The sequence below is a fragment of the Choloepus didactylus genome, chromosome 20 (genome assembly GCF_015220235.1).
Source record: "Choloepus didactylus isolate mChoDid1 chromosome 20, mChoDid1.pri, whole genome shotgun sequence".
In the NCBI taxonomy this organism is placed as follows: Eukaryota; Metazoa; Chordata; class Mammalia; order Pilosa; family Megalonychidae; genus Choloepus; species Choloepus didactylus.
In genome coordinates, this window is record NC_051326.1 from 37,188,125 (window position 1) to 37,209,386 (window position 21,262).

At 37.2% G+C, this 21,262-nt stretch overlaps 1 pseudogene; it reads left to right on the forward strand.

Annotated features, from left to right (window-relative positions):
* The first annotated feature begins 7,013 nt into the window (after positions 1 to 7,013).
* LOC119516881 lies at positions 7,014 to 9,314 on the forward strand (annotated as a pseudogene).
* Positions 9,315 to 21,262: the final 11,948 nt, after the last annotated feature.

Sequence of the window (21,262 nt, forward strand, 5' to 3'; positions counted from 1 at the left end):
TTCCAGCTGGCCAGCAATCTTTGGGGTTTCTTGGCTTCCCATACATGGCAATATCCTCTCCTTGCTCTTCTGGATTCCACTGACTTCCGACTTTTAGTTTCTTTCCATGGCTTTTTCTTCTGTGTCCAATTTCTTTTGCTTATAAGTACCTCAGCTATATTGGATTGAGGCTTACCGTCTTCTTAGCTAATAACATCTCCAAAGGTCCTATTTACAAATGGGTTCACAACCACAGGACCAGGGGTTGGGGCATGATCATGCTGTCTGTGGGAGACATGATTCAATCCTCAGCAGTCTGCTTCTGGACCCCCAAAAAACATGCTCTTCCCACATGCAAAATACATTCATTCCATCACAACATCCCCAAAGCCATAAACCATTTTAGAACAATGCTAAGTTCAAAGTCTTGTCAAAATCAGTTAGGGGTGTGATCCACCCAGGGGCAAAATTCCTCTCTAATGGACCTGTAAAACCTAGGAAACAAGTTATCTGCTTCCAATGTACAGTGGTGGCACAGGCATAGGATAGATATTCCTATTACATAAAGGAGAAATCCAAAGGAAGATAGGGATCATGGTTCCCAAATAAGTCCACAACCGTGCAGGGTAAGCTCCATTTGATCTCAAGGTCTCAATGCTCTCCCTGAACACGGGTGTAGCCATGCCCTCTCTGAGCATCAGAATGGTGGCCAGGCTCTCAGCCAAAGCTGGGGCACAGGCCCCACCATTTCCAAGTATGGGGGTGGCAGCACTCTCCCTGAACAGTGGTACACAATGCTGGCTTCCTCCAAAGACCAGGAGAGATGGCCTGCCCCCTCCAAGCATGAGGGTGGACCTGCCCTTTCCACTCAGGTCGGCCCCTTCTCTTAACTGAGGAGATCTTTTTGGTTCAGACCTCAGCTTCCATGGTTCTGCCACTGAAGTCAGTCTTCCTTTAATTCATCCTTTCTCTGTCCCTTTCAGTCCAGATTTGCAGTGGTTCAGCTCATACAAATTCTGCAAAAACTTTGTCAGATCCTTGTGCAGTTCAAGCAGGTCCAAACTGTTCCAGTTTGTTAATGCTGCCGTTATGCAAAATACCAGAAAAGGATTGGCTTTTATAAAGGAGGTTTATTTCGTTACAAAGTTACAGTCCTAAGGCCATAAAAATGTCCAAATTAAGGAATCAACATGAGTATACCTTCAGTGGAGAAAGGCCATTGGCATCCAGAAAACCTCTGTTAGCTGGGAAGGCATGTGGCTGGCATCTGCTTGCTCCCACGTTGTGTTTCAAAATGGCATTCTCCAAAATGTCAGCTTCAGCTTTCAACAGCTGTCTCCAAAATGTCTCTTTTGGCTGTAGCAAGCGTCTGGGCCTTTGTTGCTCTTTTTAAAGTACTCCAGTAAAGTAATCAAGACCCATGCTGAATGAACGGGCCACACCTCCATGGAAATAATCTAATCTCAGTATTACCCACAGTTGGGTGGATCACATCTCCATAGAAACAACTTAATCCAAAGATTCCAACCTAATCAACACTAATACATCTGCCCCCACAAGACTGCATTAAAGAACAAGGTGCTTTGGGAGACATAATACATCCAAACCAGCACACAAACCATCAAACAATAGAACTTCCCACAGAAGTTCCCAGAGGAAGGCTTGGATAACTGCATTTACAACCCTGACTTCCACTGAAATGGCTAACTGGATCCGTGTTCAGCCACACCCTCTTTAACATAGGGTTGTTCAGTTAAACTCTTGTGTGGAAACTTGTCCTCTGGCGACTCACTTCCCCAGAGCTCAAGGAGGTCCCTGATAGAGCTGCTTTGGGCCCTAGTCTCAGAGCATGCTATCTGGACATGCTGAGAATTTAAAAATCATCAATTTCTGGTTCCTTTGTGAGTAAGAGTTTAATTCTCAGCTTATCCCTTTCCTCTTAACTTTTACTATAAGCTGCAATGAGAAATCATCTACACTTAGCTTGGAAATCTCCTCAGCTAAAACTCCAAGTTCATTGCTTTCAAGTTCTGCCTTCCGCTCAATATCAGAATACAATTTCACCAAATTCTCTGCCACTTTATAAAAGGATCACCTTTCCTCCAATTCCCCATAGCACATTCATCATTTCTGTCTAAGGCTTCTTAGAATACCTTTAATGTCCATATTTCTACTGACAGTCTCTTCAAAACAATCTAGGCTTTTTCTATCCAGCACCTCACAATTCTTCCAGCCTCTACCTATCACCAGTTCCAAAGCCATTTCCACATTTTGAGGTATTTATCATAGCAGCACCCCACTTTCTGATACCCAAAAACTGTTTTAGTTTACTGGCTGCTAAAACAAATAGCGTATTATGGGTTGGCTTAAACCACAGGAATTTCTTGACTAAACAAGGTTTTAATGGTGCACAAGGAATCACTGCCAGTAATACTGGGATATTTGAATTTGAATGTGAACGCTAAAAAGTCACTTAGTGGTACATAACCAGGAGTAAGTTTCAACCTGTTTTCTCACATTAACAAGTAATTATAAAGCAAAGTTGGCCATCTAGTACACTGCCATCAGTTAGGTGACTGCAAACTTCCTGGGACAGAGTTAAAGCTGCTAATCCTTTTCATGATCAGCTCCCAGAGCAGGGAATCCATTCATCCACCCATTTGATTGATTGATTCATAAATTTATTTATCAACCCAGCTCTTGACTTTATTGCATATTCCTGGGTAGTGCACTGCCAGGCTGCTCAGAGTTCAGATTTTTCACTCACAGAGCACATCCATGCTAACTTCATATCTGAGAAGAGGCCTATAACCCTGTTTTGGAGGTGAATGTGAGCATCCTTGAATTTGAGCTTCTCCATTATGCTTTCTTTAACAAATTCAGCCTGTAGCTGACTCCTTCAAGAGAGACCCAAGTTTCCCAGTCCATAAGAGGTCTGACTTCCTGAAAAGTCAGTTTTTTCATCTCGGTATTAATGTATGCATTCCTCTGTCATAGCTCAATTTCACTCCTACAATTTTTCAGAAATCTCATTTCATGATTAACGAAGTCCCCTGATATTCAACCTCTGGACTTTAAAATTCCATTCCTTGGGGATTTACACCACTTGGTTAAACCACTCCCCTCCCCAACTCCACTCCCAGTTGCTATAATAATGGACCTTTCAGATATTGTTCCTCATTAATTACAGACTTTAGTGCTTGGATCAAAGTCTTGCCATCCATCTCATATCTTCCACAAATCTCAGTGACTTCAGCAGCCACAAAGCAAATCATCTAGCACTGTATCCTCTGTATTTATTGACTCCCGCATCTCCATTGATGCTCACCTCCACTTTATGTCTGCCATGCTATGCACCTTGACAACTCCTAATGCTTCACCTTTGGAATCTGACAGCATCCTAAATATATAACATTCATATTTGTTTTGATACCAAATTGACTTCAGTAGCATACACATACATTTTTCCTATACCCCTTCATCCCCCCACCTTTTTTTGTAGATGTTACCAATTATAACTTTGTAAATTGAATGGCCCAAACCATAGATTTATCATTACAATTTATGCATTTGCATTTTAGCACCTGTAGGAAGTAATAAGTGGCATTACATACCAAAAAATACAATGTAATAGCCTTTACAATTATCCAAGTGGTTACCTATACTGCAGGTCTTTATTTTTTATTGCTGCTTTAAACCTCTGTCTAACATAATTTCCTTTCAGTCTGAAGAACTCCCTTTAGCATTGCTTATTGGGCAGGTCTAGTTGTGATGAATTCCTTCAGTTTTGTTTACCTGGGAAATCTTATTAATCTTTCCCTCATGTTTGAAAGAAAGTCGTGTCTGATATAAAATTTTTGGTTGGCAGTTGTTTTCTTTTGGTACTTTAAGAATTTCAACCCACTCCCTTCTTTCCTACATGGTTTCTGATGAGAAATCAGCACAGAATTTAACTGAGATTTCCCTTGTACATAACACATTGCTTTTCTCTTGCAGCTTTCAGGCTCTTTCCTTGTTTTTTGCATCTGACAGTGTGATCAATATATGATGGGTGTATTTTTCTTAATGTTTATCCTGTTTGGTATTTTCTGGGTTTCTTGGATGTGCATATTCATGTCTTTTGTTAAATTTGGAGAGTCCTCTGTAAATTTTTCTTTGAATATTCCTTCTGCCCCTTTCTCTCTTTTCTTCTAGAACTCCTATGATGTGTATATTGGCATGCTTGATGGTGTCCCAGCAGTCTCTAAGACTATTTTCACTTTTTTAAAATTATTTTTCCTTTCTGCTCCTCAGCCTGACTCATTTCAGTTGAGTTTTGCTGATTCTCTCTTCTACCAGCTTGAAACCCTCCTGGGCATTTTTCATTTCAATTATTGTGGACTTCAGATGCAGTAGTTCTGTTCGGTTCCTTTTTAAAATTTCTGTCTCTTTACTAAGATTCTCATATTGCTCATTCATTGTTTTCCTGTTACCCTTTAGTTCTTTCTCTGTATTTTCTTCATCTTCTTGAGCATTTTAAAGATCATTTTCTTAAAGGCTTTCTTTGGTATGCCCACATTCGTGTCTTCTTCTTGGTTGTTTTCTGGATTTTTATCCTCTTCCTTTGGATGGGCCATTATTTCCTGTTTCTTAATCTTGTTCTCTTTTTTTGCACTGTACATTTTAATATTTAAAAATGTTAACTCTGAAATTTATTCCCTGAGATGTCTGTTTCTTGATTTGTAACCAGCTGGTGATATGATGTATTTTCTTGAGTGTCAGCCCTCCTATCAGCAAGGTCTGCCCAAGATGAACGCAAAGTACAGGATCTTCCCTGTCTTTTCTGGGCCTGTGTCTTGTCCTGAGTTTGTGCTTGTTAGTTGAGCTTTGGAACTCCTCTGTTTACAGGAATTTGGATGCTCCCTCTATTTCCCAGGAGGAAGACTTCCCTCTCATGGGCATTTAAAGCAGTTAAGCCTTTGCCCCAGGTTGTCCACTTCAATAGGTTTCTTACACTCCTTTTATTGTCTCAAGCTGCTTTCACATGGATGGCAAATTCTGGGAGCAGGGCACCCCAGAGAGGAGTTTCCCAAGTCAGTCTTTCCCAGACAAAGCAGGGGTAGGGACCCATGAAGGGGGTGCAGACTGCTTCCAAAATCCCTGGGCAGGGAACCAGGAAGGGGTTCAGGAGCTTCTTCCACAGCTCCCCAAAGCTACACTTGCTTGAACTGCCTGGCCATTGCAGCATGTTCAACTGTCCCCAGCAGCCATGAGGAAGCATAGTATCTTTAACTCTTCTCAACCACCTTTGTCCAGGTTGGTTAGTATAAGGGCCACTATCAGAGCTAGGTCCCCAGCCAACCAAAGTCACTAATCAAAAGCTGTGATCACTACTGATCTTGGGGAAGAGGATTTTCATGTCCCTTTCTCTCACCAGTGAGCTGGCAGGGGCTGGACTGCATGGGGGCTTGCCATGAGAGTGGAGAATGGCAATGCACACTGCAGCCTCTCCTGGCTTCTCCTTTTCTATTCCAGGTGCCATTAACTTCTAGCTTCTGGCTGCTCCCTGCGGCTTTCTCCTTGTGGCTTTCTCCCTGAGGCCTTCTCTATAAGGCCTCTGGTAATAGGATTCAGGCCCATCCTGATTCAGGTGGGCCACACCTTAACTAAAGAAGCCTCATCAAAAGGTCCTATTTACAAGGGTTCACACCCATAGGAATGGATTAAGTTGGAATATTTCAATATAAGTACGTGGTATAGTTCACATAGGAAAGGCAAGATGGATGTTGAATCTTCCATTAATTACAAGATGATGAATCATTTTCCTATTATCCTCTGAAATAGACCAGTTAGTTTTTCCATTTATCATTATGAACATCATGTATTTAAACATACTTAGTGAGTTTCAGTTGATTGTAATTATTACAATTATTATTTTGATATGACTCTAATAATCTTTTGAGTGTTTTTTTTTTTTTTTTTTGTATATTCTAGATAAAAGACCTTTGTTGGACATGTGACTTTCAAACATTTCCTTCTGGTCCGCAGTCTGTCTTTCCCTCATTTTAAAAGGTCTTTCACAGAGCAGAAGTCTTTAACTTTGAAGTCCAACTTAAGAGTTTCTTCTTTTAAGGATCATACTTTTGATGTACACCTACTCATTCTTCCTCCCTTTCCCCAAATCCCTGGTAACCATGATTTTACAGTCTCTATAGATTTACCTTTTCCAGAATGCCATAGAGTGGGAATCATACAGAGTGTAGCCTTTTCAGACTGGCTTCTTTCACTTAGAAATTTGCATTTAAGGTTCTTCCATGTCTTTTCATGGCTTAATAGTTCAGTTCCTTCTGTCATTGGTAATATTCCATTGTAAGGATGTACCACAGTTTATTTATCTATTTACCTGTGAAGGACATCTTGTTGCTTCCAGTTTTTGGCAATTATGAATAAAGGTGCTAAAGACATTCATGTGCAGTTTTTTGCTTGGACATAAGTTTTTAACTCTTCTGGTTAAATACCTTAGAGCACAATTGCTGGGTCATTTGGTAAGATTATGTTTAGCTTTATAAGAAACTGCCTCACTGTATTCCAAAGTGGTTGTACCATTGTACATTCCCACCAGCAGTGAGAGTTCCTATTGCTGCACATCCACACTGGCATTTTTTTTTTTTTTTAAGCCATTATAATATGTGTGTAGTAGTATCGCATTGTGGTTTTAATTTGAAATTCCTTATGGAAAAATGATGATGAGCATCTTTTCATATGCTTATTTGTCATCTGTTTATATTCTTTGGTGAGGTATCTGTTCAGGTATTTTGCCCATTTTAAAATTGGGTTGTTTTAAAAGAAAAAGGCACAGAAGACAAAGAGAAAGACACAGAAGCTGAGAGAGGAAGCCATAGAAACAAAGAGGAAGTCACTGAAGCCAGAAGCTGGAAGCAACAAAACCTAGAAGACAAGGGGAAGACCAGCAGATGCTGCCATGGACCTTGCCGTCTAACACACGAGTCCAGGATCATCAGCAGCCAGTCTTCAGGACGAAGGTGACGGAGTATCTTATTGGTGGAGATGTGAAGGCTCTCCTACATGTATGTGGTTATTTTGATGAAGAAATGGCTGTGAAATATATTTCTGAAGTAGCATTGGCTCTGGATTACCTTTAAAGACATGAAATAATCCATAGGGAATTGAAACCAGATAATATGCTTATTCCTAATGAGGGTCATATTAAACTGACAGATTTTGGCCTTTCCAAAGTTACTTTGAATAGAGATATCAATATGATGGGTATCTTTGCTACACCTTTAATGGCTAAACCTACCCAAGACTATTCAAGTACTCTAGGACAAGTATTATCTCTTATCAGCTCTTTGGGATCTTCACACTAGTTGGAGAAAACATTCAAGACTCTGTGGATATTCTTTCAACCCATGTATCTGAAATATCACAGCTTTCTCAAGGATTACTTTGTCCTATGTCTATATATGAAAATGACATTACTCCATATTCTAGCAAACTACTAAACTCTTGTCTTGAAACCATTGCCTCCAGTCCAGGTATGCTGGTGAAGTGTCTGACTTGTAATCTACTCCAGTCTTGGAAAAGACTGGCTACTTCAAGTGCCAGCAGCCTGTCTCATACTTTTATTAGTATGGAATTAGAATGCCATAGCAGTCCCGGTGGGAAGAGGATTATTAGGAAAGTGATGAGACATTGGTCTCAACAATGATGAATTTGAATGCAACTGACAAGTCTTTATGTACAAAATTTACCAAAAGTTGAAAAAAAAGGATCTTGAGTTATCCCTCTCTGCCGTTCATACCAGCAGTAGCATTCTTGCCACTGGAGGCTTTTTTTTTTTTTTTTTTTTTTTTTTGGTAAAAGTTGCTAAAAAATGCTTCTTTGGGAAACCTTCTTGGGAAGGAAGAGAACAGGATGTAAATAACCCTAATATGGTCACTGACACAAAACAGTCTGGATTTCCTCAGGGGAGTCAGTTGGCTGTGGATTCTGGCAATATGACTGAAGAGCACCTTGGAAAGAAAGCTTTAAAAAGAAATTTTGAGTTATTTGATTCTAGTCCTTGTCAGAAAATAATACAGATTAAAAAAAATTGTATAGAGATTAATCAAAGAAATGAAATGATGGATTGTTTTGTAAATCAAAGTACAGGATTAACAACTGAAGTCCAAGACCTTAAGCTAGCAATATACAGAAGTCAGCAAAATGACTGTGATAATAAGAACATTGTCAATTGTTTTATTGATAAACAGTAAACACCAGAAAAATCACCTGTCCCTGTGATAGCAAAAACCTTATATGAAAACTGGATAAAAAGGACAGTAAGAAGGACTACTTAAGTTCTAGTTTTCTATGTTCTGATGATGCTAGAGCTCCTAGAAGTATATGTATGGACTCTGATTCATCTTTTCCTGGAATTTCTATAATGGAAAGTCCAGTGGAAAGACAGTCTTTAGATCCAGATAAAAGCATCAAAGAATCCTCTTTTGAAGAATTAAATATTGAAGACCTACTGACTCTGTCATCAAGCTGCCAAGAAAATACTTTGCCAAAAGGTGATGAGAATCCTGATGTCTAAGACAGTAACCAAAAAATGTTAGCTCCTTCTTCAGAGTTGTTGAAAACATTAATTCTCTCTACAAGAAACACTGGAGCTTTTCAAAGTTTTTAACAGTCATATTAATGCATCCAGTAACTCAGAACCATTCAAAATGAGCATTACTTCTTTAGATGCAATGGAAATTTCATGTGTTTATAGCGGCTCATACCCCATGGCTGTAACCCTTACCCAAAAAGGAAGAGCCTAATATGCCTTATCAGTAGACCCCAAATCACACCAAGTCAGGAACTCCATACCAAACTCCAAAAAGTGTGAGAAGAGGGGCAGCCCCAGTGAACAATGGACAGGTTCTAGTAACCCCAGACCACCTTGCACCTGAACAGTTATTACGCAGGGCCCATCGTCCTTTGGTAGACTGGTGGGCAATTGGGGTTTGCTTATTTGAGTTTCTAACTGGAATTCCCCCTTTCAATGATGAAACACCACATCACATATTCCAGAATATTCTGAAAAGAGATATCCCTTGGCCAGAAGGTGAAGAAAAGTTATCTGACAATGCTCAAAGTGCAGTTGATACACATTTAACCATTAATGATACAAACAGCTGGAACAAAACATCTGAAACATCATCACCTCTTCGGCGATGTAGACTGGGAGAATATGCAGCACCTAACGATTCTGTTTATACCCCAACCAGATGATGAAACAGACACATTCCTATTTTGATGCCAGGAATCCTGCCCAGCACTTGACTGTACCTGGATTTAGTCTGTAGCATATGCACTGTTCTTCTAGTGTAGTCTTATGGTATGAATGAGCTTGTATACTTACATGTTCCTTAATGCTAGATTGAGCACATACACTGTTCTTGTAGTCTAGCCTTATGTTATAGAATGATCTTGCATAATTACACATTCCTTAATGCTAAATTGACCTGGTTGGGGGAGGGGAGCTTTGAATCATTACTTTACCTGAGTCAGTGGGCTCTTAATGTATGTAACAGCTACCACAGACTTAACAGGCTGTGAAGAATATAATCAGTAACTTATTTTAATCTTATAAGTAATAAATAAGAATTTATTTATTTTCTTCTTATTTATTTTGTTTACTGCACTTCATGAAAATAAATGCATCAATAAAATTCAGAACGATGCTATTACTTTAGAGAGAGAACACGTGTGTGCACTAAATTTTCTTTCTCCTTATCTGTTGGTTTCTGTCCACCAGAAATGCATCAGTTATGGAATTGTTTGGTGTTAAAAATAACAAAAACATCCTAGAGTTCCATTTGAATGTAATTTATTTGCACATGATTATCTTCAAAAGCTGTGCTCTCAAGGGCAATCATTTAAGACCAAATTTGTGGTAATACCTTTAAATCCTCAAAAAATGCAGCCAGAAAATTCCTTCACTCAGTAATATAACTCCTTTGGGAAATTAAGAATAAACAAAAGGGACTAAGGGCATTTTCTCTTACTTTATTGTACATATGGTTAAATATGAAATATTTCTATTTTTACTGTTTCTGGTACTTGATCTACAATACATATTTGTTTAAAATATTACTGGAAAGCATAGGTATGATATTATATAATAGCAATTTTAATAGATTGTTCAGTTTTAATAGAAAATGTGATGTTTTATATCAAGTAATCAGACACAATGTAATCCTTAAAACAATAAATAAAAAATAATTTACTTTGCTTAATAAATACATAATTCAAGTAGATTATCTGTCAACATCATTCTTTTAAAAATATATATACCGAGATTCAGTTTCACAGATCACAGCTTAAATTCTCTGAAGCATTCAGCATACTCTGGCTCCAAAAGAGCAACATTTGAATTTAAATGTACCATGTGTACAATTTTCTGCTAATCTATTAAACACTATTGTTCCTTTTGCACACTGACTTCAAGTTTTACTTTCCATTACCTGGTAAGAACCCAGTTATAATGTTGTTGCCAAAACAAAGAGAATATAAGCTTAAAACTGTTACAGTGAAACATACACCATTGTAATAAGTGCAATGTAATTGAATCCATGGTTTTATGGTTTACTGAGCTTGTTTTAGTTTAATGACTAGTTGGATTAAATACACCTAATAAAGTGTTCAAAATATAAAAAAAATTCGGTTGTTTGTCATATTGAGTTTTAAGAGTTCTTTGAATATATGTAATTTTTTGGGGGGTAATAAATATACAGAATGTAAAATTTGCCATTTTAACCATTTTTAAGTGTATAAATCAGTGCCATTAATTATATTTACAATGTTATGCTACCATCATGACCATCAATTACCATAACTTTTTCATCACCCCAACAGAAACTCTGTATCTATTAAGCAATAACTCCCTGTGCCAGTTTTGAATATTATGCCCCCCAAAAGCTATGTTCTTTAATGCAGTCTTGTGAGGGCAGATGTTAATCTTTTGATTGAGTGTTTCCATGGAGATGAGACTCAATCAACTGTGTTTGAGAGCTTTGATTAAATTATTTCCATGAAGATGTGGACCCTGCCCACTCAGGGTAGGTCTTAATCACTGGAGTCCTATAAGAGTGCTCATAGCAAGAATGAGCTCAGAGGAGCTGAGAGAACCTTTTGGACATATGCTTGGGAGCTGACAGAGATGCTCAGAGATGCTTGGAGTTGCAGACAGAGGACGTTTGGAGATGCTAAGCGAAGGATGCACAGGAGCTGAGAGGGAAGCTGAAACACAACCGGGGACCAGCAGATGTCAGTCATGTACTTTCCCAGCTGACAGAGGTTTTCTGGATGCCATCGGCCTTTCTTCAGTGAAGGTATCCTTTTGTTGATGTCTTAATTTGGACACTTTTATGGCCACAGAACTGTAAATTTTAACATAATAAACCCCCTTTATAAAAGCCAATCCATTTTTGTTATTTTGCATAAAGGCAGCATTAACAAACCAGAGCACTCCGTTTCCCCCATCCCTACTAGCCCCTGGTGACCTTGAATCTCCTTTCTTCTATTTGTTTATTCTAGATATTTTATCTAAGTGGAATCATACAATATTTGCCCTTTTGTGTCTGACTTACCTTACTTAGCATAATATTTCCCAAAATTCATCGATGTTGTAGTATGCATCACAAATTCATCCCTTTTTATGGCTGAAAAATGGTAAGTGGTTAAAATTTACATTGTGTTTATATACCACATTTTACTTATCCATTTATATGGTGATGGACTCTTTGGTTGTTTCCACTTTTTCACTATTGTGAATAATTCTCCTGTGAACATTGGTGTATGAGTATCTAGGTCACTGTCTTCAATATTTTGGGCATGTATCCAGGAATGGATTTACCGGGTCACATGATAACTCTATGTTTAACTTTTGAGGAACTGCCAACCTGTTTTCCTATAGCAGTTGTACCATGTTACATTACTATCATTAATGCATTGAGTTCCAATGTCTCTATAACCTACCACACTTAATAGTTTCCATTTTTCTTGATAATAGATATCCTGTCTATTTGGGTGAAGTGATATCTCATTGTAGTTTTGACTTGCATTTCCCTAATAGGTAATGATTTTGAGCATCTTTTCATGTACATGCTGGCTATTTGTGAATCTACTTTAGAGAAATGTCTATGTAAGTCATTTGTCTATTTATAAATTAGGTTGTTTATATTTTTATTGTTGAGTTGAAGGGTTCCTTTATATATTCTGGATGTTAAACCCTTATCAGATATTTGTTTTGAACCTTTTTTCTCCCATTCTGTAGGTAGGCTTTCACTTTCTTGATAATGTCCTTTTATGCACAAAAGTTTTCAATTTTGATAAAGTTCAGTTATCTCTTTTTTCTTTTGTTGCTCTTGCTTTTGTTGTCATATCTAAGAACTCATTGCCAGATCCAAGGTTGTGGAGATTTTACCCTGTGTTTCCTTCTAAGTTTTACTGTTTGAATTCTTATAATTAGGTCATAGATCTGTTTTGAGTTAGTTTTTGCATACACTGTGAGGTAGAGGTCCAAAATCATTGTTTTCCAAGTGGAAATCCAGTTTTCCGAGCATGGTTTGTTGAAGAGACCATTCTTTCCCCATTGAAAGGACTTGGCATCTTTGTCAAAGATCAATTGGCCATAAACATGAAGGTTTATTTCTGGATTTTCAATTCTATTCCATTGGTCTAGATGTCCATTCTATACCAATATCACACTATTTCAATTATTGTAGCTTTATAGTAAGTTTTGAAATCTGGAAGTGTGAGTCTTCCAGCTTTGTTCTTCTTTTCCAAAATTGTTTAGGCTATTTGGGGTACCTTGTAGTTCCATATGAACCTGAGGATTGGATTTTCCATTTCTGCCAAAAGGCTGCTGGAATTTTGATAGGGATTTAATTGAATCTGTAGATCACTTTGGGTAGTACTGATATCTTAACAATATTAAGTCTTCCAATTCATGAAAATGGGGTGTCTTCCCATTTATTTAGATATTTTTTAATTTCTTTCAGCAATGTTTTGTAGTTTTCAGTGTGCAAGTCTTTCACTTCTTTAGGTAAATTTATTCCTAGATATTTTATTCTTTACATGTTATTATAAATTGAATTGTTTTCTTGATTTCCTTTTTGAATTGTTCTTTACTGTTGTTTAGAAATACAACTGGCTATTGCACATTGATCTTGTGCCTCACACTTGCTGAATTTGTTCATCACCCTAGTAGCTTTCTTGTAGAATCTGTTGGATTTTCTATATGTATTATCATGTAATCTGAGAATAGAGAGTTTTACCTCTTCCTTTCCAATTTTTGTGTATCTTTTTTCTTTTTCTTACCTAACTTCTCTGGTAAGAACTTGCAGTACAATGTTGAATAGCAGTGGTGAAAGTGAGCATCCTTGTCTTGTTTCGATATTAGGGCAAAAGCATTCAACATTTTACCATTGAGTATGATGTTAACTGTGAGTTTTTCATATATTTCCTTTATCTTGTTGAGAAAGTTCCCTTCTATTCCTAGTTTACTGAAGGTTTTACCATGAAATGGTATGGATTTTGTCAAGCACCTTTTCTGTGTCAATTGAGATGATCAGTGGCTCTTTTCCTTCATTCTTTTAATACAATGCAATATATTGATTGATTTTCTTATGTTGAACCACCCTTGCATTCCTGGGATAAATCCTACTTGGTCATGGTATATAATCCTTTTAGTGTGCTGCTGGATTCAATTTGCCAGTATTTTCTTGAGAATTTTTGCATCTATATTCATATGGGGTATTGATAGGTAACTTTTTTCTTGTACTGTCTTTATCTGGCTTCAGTATTAGGGTAATGCTGGCCACATAGAATGAGTTAGGAGGTGTTCCATTCTTTTCAATATTTTATTACCATAATAGTTATATAATTTTGTCACCAGACATATCCAATAAAATGCAATCTCGTATACAGATGATACCCTAAATATTTTAGCAAAGGGAGTTTAAACACAGGAATTGGAAGGGTTGGAAGAAGAGCAGGGAGAAGAGGGTATCACTAGAGAAGGAAAAAATGAAGTAAAGTAAAGTAAAAAGTAAAGTAAAGTGTAAAGTAAAGTGTAAAGTAAAATAAAATAAAAAAAATATAAAAATAAAATGGTGAGAAAGAGAAAGAATGGGGCAGAATCAGTATTTTGGGAAAAAAAGGCTCAGAATTTTCCAAAACTAAGAAAATACATCAATCCACAGATTATAGAAGACCTACAAATTCCATGCAGGACAAATAAAAATAAATATACACCCAGGAATATTATAGTAAAAGTGCTAAAAATTAAAATGAAGATAAGCCTTAAAAAAAAAACAGTGTCAGAAAAAGGATTCTGCCTTCAAAGGAGCAACACTGAGACAGTCTATTTCTCATTAAAAACCATGGAAGCAAGAAGATAGACTACAGATGTCTTCAAAGTTCTTAAAGAAAGTAACTGGAGACCTAGAATTCTAAATTGAAAACTGAGGGAATTCTTCATCAGAAGACTTGCACTAAAGAAAATATTAAAATGTGCTCTTTAGGCAGAAGAAATAAAATCCCAGAAGGATTCAATAAGGAATAAACGTATTAAAAATTGTGAATATGTAGGTAAATATAAATGAATATGATTGTATAAAACAGCGTTTTTGAGGTTCTAGATAAATATATATAATTAAAAGATGTAGCAATCAATGCATAAAATTTCAGAAGAAGATAAAGAAGTTAAGCAATTCTTAGTTTTATGCATTATCTGAAAGGAGAGTAAACGTCTCAGGGAAAATTAGTGTGATAGGAGATGGTCCAAGCACAGTCTGCCACCTTTTCCTGTGACCCGCAAGTAAACCCTGTGCTTGGGACCAGGTGTGGTATCCTGGCTCCTAGGATGGGATGATGAATATGGACTGTCTCCCTTTTCAGGAATGCCTTGAGGTAAAACACATCCCCTAGCAGATAGTGACCTCCTGGCACATGTTTTCTCCCTTTACCTTGGGCATATGTAAACATTCCCTGGAGACATCATGGCTAAAGTATGTAAGTTTTATGGCTCCTACCGGCTCCTGCTGCTCTATTTGTTCCTGGTGGGGAAGGAGTGTCATTCTTCTACTAAACACAGGAGGGATCTGTGTATACCAGTTCCCTGAATAGCTGCAATTTGAGACCTGCTGGCCATGGGGGACTGATACCCACTATTGAAGCTGCCCTTGCTCTGTCTCTTCTCTATGTGAGTAAACCTGTTCCGTCCAGTGCCTGTGTGAGTTGTGCTTTTGTTTGTGACCCTGACACCTGCAAATCACTGAGTGGGTTGGACTGCTGTTCTTAGTGGCAGGTGTTGTCATGACCTTAGCTACCCTCCCTGTGATGAGACCCCCTCCTCTGGGTAACGGACATCTCCTCTTCTGACTGAAAATTAGACTTTGCCTATTCACAATATGGCAAGAAAATAGAGAAGAAGAAAAAGTATAGAAAAAAGTATAGAGAAGAAGAAAAGAAAAAGGATAAAGAAAATCACACAGAAAGATGCTAGATTTGAACCAAAGTTGTAATCATTAATTACATTAAATGCAAATGGACCAGATTTTCTAGTTAAAAAAAAGATTGTCGGATTGGTTGAAAAATTCAACTGTATTTTGCTTAGAAGAGAATTACTTAAAGCAAATGATTTAGAGAGGTCAAAATAAAAGGAACCTGGCATTCTATGTTAATAAAGAACAGAAATGGGCTTTAAGGGTATAAAGCAGTATTAAGTTAAGTATATCAATTTAGCAGGAACTATCAGAATTCTAAATTGGAGATACTTAATGTCCTGGTTTGCTAATGCTGCCATTATGCAAAATACCGGAAATGGATTGGATTTGATAAAGGGGGTTTATTTGGTTACAAAGTTACAGTCCTAAGGCCGTAAAAGTGTCCAAGTTAAGGCATCAACAATAGGATGCCTTCTGAAACCAGACTGACCTGAGATCTTCAGCATCTCTCATAATGAAACTAGAATTTACTGATTTTTCTTATGTATCAGACAGCTCTTGACTTCTTGCTCATGAGGAAAAAGATCTGGAAGTACAGTCTGAATTGCAAAATGATCCAATTTATGAGCACATATCATTAAGTTCCCTTATGGAACACTAAGGGCAGAATTTTCAGTGGTTCTTTGATAGTTTCTGTAATTATCTGTTTCCAGCCAGATATATTTGGAGCCAGGAGGTGGGATTGGAAGGCTGCCTAGGAAGCCCAAGAACATTGTGTTATACACGGACAATCAGGGACATCAAAAGAAGGGTCAGGGGAAGGCTCATTGCGTTCTAGGAGTGGGCTGGTGGGCACCAGGTGAGTGCGTAGGGGTTGCTTATCTCCTGATTGTGTAGGGCCTAGTAAAGAGAAGGAGCTTTGATAAATGCTTTTCTTCAAAAGGACACAGAGAAGAAAATCAGATCACTATTAAGCTGTCAAAGTACAAATTGTCACAGCAGGAGAAGGAAGTTAATTTGCCATCAAGAGAATAAATCAGACCCAGGAATTTTTTAGTTTTTTTTGCAAGTATAATTCTAATAGAAAGGTACTAGATATTCAGTAATTGATAACCAAGTATTATTACTCACCATCCTTCCTTGTACTCAGCAATATTGAAGGCTTTGGAGTCCTTGTTGAATCAATTATTTCTTTCTCCTCTTGTTGCAGCAACAATTCTAAATTCATTGCTTCCTTATCTTCAGTCTATAAACATTCTCAAGTTCTGCCTACTTTGAAAATAAAATGCCAATTTACCTTCCTTATCTTTAATTTACTTGTTTTTAATGTAAGATCTTAAATGTCCTCATTTTCTCTTTGGAAAATAATGGTCTGTAGACTCCATTTCCAATTCTTTATCTTCCATTTACTGTTTTCTCCAATCTTTCCTCATTGTCTACTGAATAGGCTTCTGCTGAATCTCCAACAATCTTTTATTTCTCTCTCTCTCCATGAATTTGTATACACTTTAATAGGGTGGGTTGTATAAATCAAGTATTCTATTTTGGGCATATTAAGTATAAGTTGCTTATTAGACATCTGATATGAGGGGTGGGGAACTAAAAGAAAATAGAAGGAAGCACGAAACAAAGATATTATCAGACATAAATGAACCAAGAAACAACAAAACAAGAAAAGCTATGGAGTTGTTCAATAAGAGCACTTTTTTTTCCTAAATTAATAAAATAGACAATTTTTAACAAAACATGAAGGAAAAAAGAAGGAACAAAATAGTAGTACAAAAGAAGAAGAATATAAATTACAGATACTGAAGAGTTTTAAATTTATGAGAGAATACTATAAACTATACCTAATATCTGAATGAAATGCATACTTTTAGGGAAATATAAGTCAATAAAGAGGGCCAATAAAATAAAATTGCAGGTGGGCAAAGTTCTACTATCTCAATTCCAAAATGTGCTAGACAAAGCTAGTTGTTTTCTGCACAAACTTCAAGGGAGATAATTCCCGGTTTATAAAACAGTTAAGAGGACAGAATAAACTGGCAAGACACACACCATTATGAGACATAGTGACTACAATATAGAAACTCTATGAAGACAGTGTGTTAGTTATCTAATGTTGCATAACAAAATACTCTAAAACATGGTGACTTAAAATAGCAAACATTGATTATCTTAGTTTCTGTGAGTTAGGAATCTGGGTGCAGCTTAGTTGGATTCTTTCAGCTCAGGGTCTCTAACAAGGTTGTAGTCAAGTTGTTGTCTGGGGCTGACTTCTGTCTGGAGTCTGGTGGGGAGTAGAGGGTGGGGAAGATATCTTTCCAAGCTCGTTTATTTGGTTGTTGGCAGGCCTCGGTGCCTTGCTACATGGGCCTCTCCACAAAGCTGCCTTTGGGCTACCTGAGAAAGTAGAAGAGAGAAGCCAAAGTGAAAGCCGAGGTGTTTTTATAACCTTTCAAAATTGGCATTCTAACACATGTGCTGTATTCTGTTCATTACATCCAAGTCCATACTCACGAGGATGAGACTGGGTGTGAGCCACGAGGCAGGGGCAATTGGGGGCTATCTCAGAAGCCGCCTACCACAGAGAGCAAAAGATAAAAATCGCCACGTCACTTATAAATATAGATACAAATGCTACAGAAACTATTATAAAATTGAATTCAACTTCAAAGTAAAATCATACTAGATCTTGACCAAGTAGTATTTACCCTGGAATGAAAGACTAGAGCAATTTTAATTAATTTGATACACTAAAGCATGTAATTTTTAAAGCTGAATATGTGCCAAGCACTGTCATAAGTTCAGGAAATTCCTTCATGGAATTTCCATTTTCAAGGTGGGGAACACTTAACAGGAAGGGTGGTATGATACACATGATAACTTTGGAGAAGGATACCTGCTTGATAAAAATAAAACACGGGAGTTGGATCAAGAATGAAAAGGAGAGGAACTTCCTGGTAAAGGTTGTCATGTGATTCCTTTATGAGGAGGTAGCATTTAAACAAGAAGCCAGAATTTCCATAAAGGCTGGGAAACAATCCCATTAATTCCAAGACTCATTCATGATTAAAAAATAAATTATCTCTATGAGTTATGATAAAAAGTAGAAACAGGGTTAATCTCTTCAGTTGTAGGTGTGAGGGCTGTTTCCTCAGGGGAGACAGAGGTTTATCAGGCATAGCAGGGCTAATCTCATCAGGTGCAAGCAGGATTCCTGGTTTCTCAAGATGGACTGGAAGTGAAGTGGCTGATTCTTCACAGTAGTCTCTTACAGAGTTTACCTTGCAAAGAAGAGTCAGAATCTGGGGGTTCAGTGTCCCCTAATGTCATCATTTTCAGCACATTTGCCCCCATTCCAATATTCAAGATCCCATTCCTTCCTAATTAATGCCCTCACTTTAACAGCTGACATTCTGCAAGGTTGAAAATTCAATTTATGCTGTAATTCAGCTGTTCTCATGATGAGATGCTGGGTCTGCTTTTCAGAAATCTCAAATTTGTGGCCATAAGATGTAAGAGTTTCTTACAGGACACACATGAAACTTTCATATCCTTCATGCAGCACTTGAGCTGGAATTGGAAGCCTTGAGTTTCTTTCTATCTTTAACATCTATATCCAGAGTGTTTAGGAACAACCAGCCAGCATCATTATACTTTTTAATTCCAAAATCTCTGTTACGGTATAAAATACATTGTGACCCATAGCCTTTCCTCTTACAAGCATTTGAGTAGCGGTATTTGATGTTGTCCTGCCAATTCATTCTTTGAATTCAGTGTCATCTTGGTCATTGGAAATAGAGTCATTAATAGCTTTTAATCTATTCAGATTAGAGAACTAATTCCCCAAACCCCAGAATCAACTCAAAAATTCCACCTTTTAGATCTTTTGCTCAAGAACTACTCTCTGTACCAAAATCTGTATTAGTCAGGGTTTTCCAGGTAAACAGATCCAACTAGTTCTGTTTATATATATATTTGTGTGTGTAAATATTATGAGATGTATTATAGGAATTGGCTCACATGACTGTGGGGATTGACAAGTCCAAATTCCATAGGGTAGGATATATTTTGGGATCTCTGCTGAAGGTTTTTTTTTTTATTAATTCCCCAAGAGAAGCTGGCTGACTGAAGTAAAGGTAGAATTTCTTCCTTCTGACTGTTGAAATCATCAGTTCTTCCTTTAAGGCCTTCAATTGATTGGATAAGACTTCTCTCAATGCTAAAGGCAATTTCCTTTATTGATTATAGGTGTAATCAGCCATAGATGCAATTAACTGGCTTATGATTTAAGTCCACAAAATATATTCACAGTAACAGTCAGGTCAGTTCTTGCTTGACCAAACAACAGGACCGCATAACCTAGCCAAGTTCACACCTGTGCTAAGCCATCACACTTTCCTTGCACCTTTTGCTTTCTTGGCCTATAAGATTATTGTTTGCTATTTAAATCCACTTTTCTTTGAGGAAAGATATCATGTCGTATTTATTTTTGCATTCCCAGTGTCTGACATTTAGTAGCTGTTCAATAAATGTACACAGAATAAAACATTCACTTGTGGCAATCAAGATTACGGAAAAGACATACTGTAAACCATTTTAGTCAAGATTGAGGTAATTATTCCTTATGTAGAATCTTTCCTCTAAAACCACATAAATCCCTTGAATCTGAAGGAAAAACCTGGAAGAATTCAGTGGATTGGCTTTCCTTGAGAGATAGCCAACAGTTTTTCTCTTGATCCATAATTGGAATAATGTGAGGACAGCCATTTAGATATTCTTTCAGTGATTCCTAAGTTAATCCAGACTCACAAAAGAAACGGGGGTGAGAAGCAGGAAGGCAGATGAATTGGAAGATAGAAATAGAAAACGGGGAGGAGAGGGAGAAGGGAAGATTGAAATTTACTGCTATGTTTATCTGAAGATATTAGCCCCTTTTATATGATTGTAATTTTGGCTCCAAATCTTATTTGTACCACATGTGCCTTGTTGTAAACTAACTCTCAGAATGGTGCCATGAAATACTCCTATTTCAACATCACACTTGGGTCCAGTTCAAGAATCTACTTCTAGTCCTCATGCTTAAACTCTGATTTACCAGGGAATAATAAACATCACCATTTACCACCTGGGTCCAGTTTTATTAATTTTTTATAGTTTAAGTTATTGTACAAACAATTCACAATAATTAAGAATAAAGGGACAGTGAAAAACAATTTAGAAATCTTGATAAAAATTTAAACATTGTAAACCCAAATTTTTATCCCACATTTTTGTGATATTGTTATTAAACATGCCCACGATGGACAAATGTCCACTGAATGCAACTAATTGCTCATCAGTAGTCATGTATGAAACTGGAACATATCCATATTGTAAATATAGATTGCGTATTCCAAGTGCTTCTCTAACATGTTGCTTTTTATGGCATTTGCAACATCAAATGCTCTACTTGGAAATATTTTCAAAAATTTGTATAGCTCATAATTTTGTTGAAAACAAGACCATCTTCCTTTCTGTGTAATTCCAAACCAATTTTGGTTTAAATTTATAAATGCCATTTAGAATGATCAATGATTATTTTGCATTTCTATATCACTATTTCCCTCTAGTAACTATTTGTATACACTTAATTTCAGCATTTGACCCCTTACAAACTGTATAAAATAAAGTTTGGTGCACAAACATAATGGGTGAAACAATATGGTCACACATTCTTTTAACAAAATGGAATGGTAGTTTCCTTATCATAAACATTGAGTGATGATAGCTTTCATGTTGAATGGCTAACTGAATGA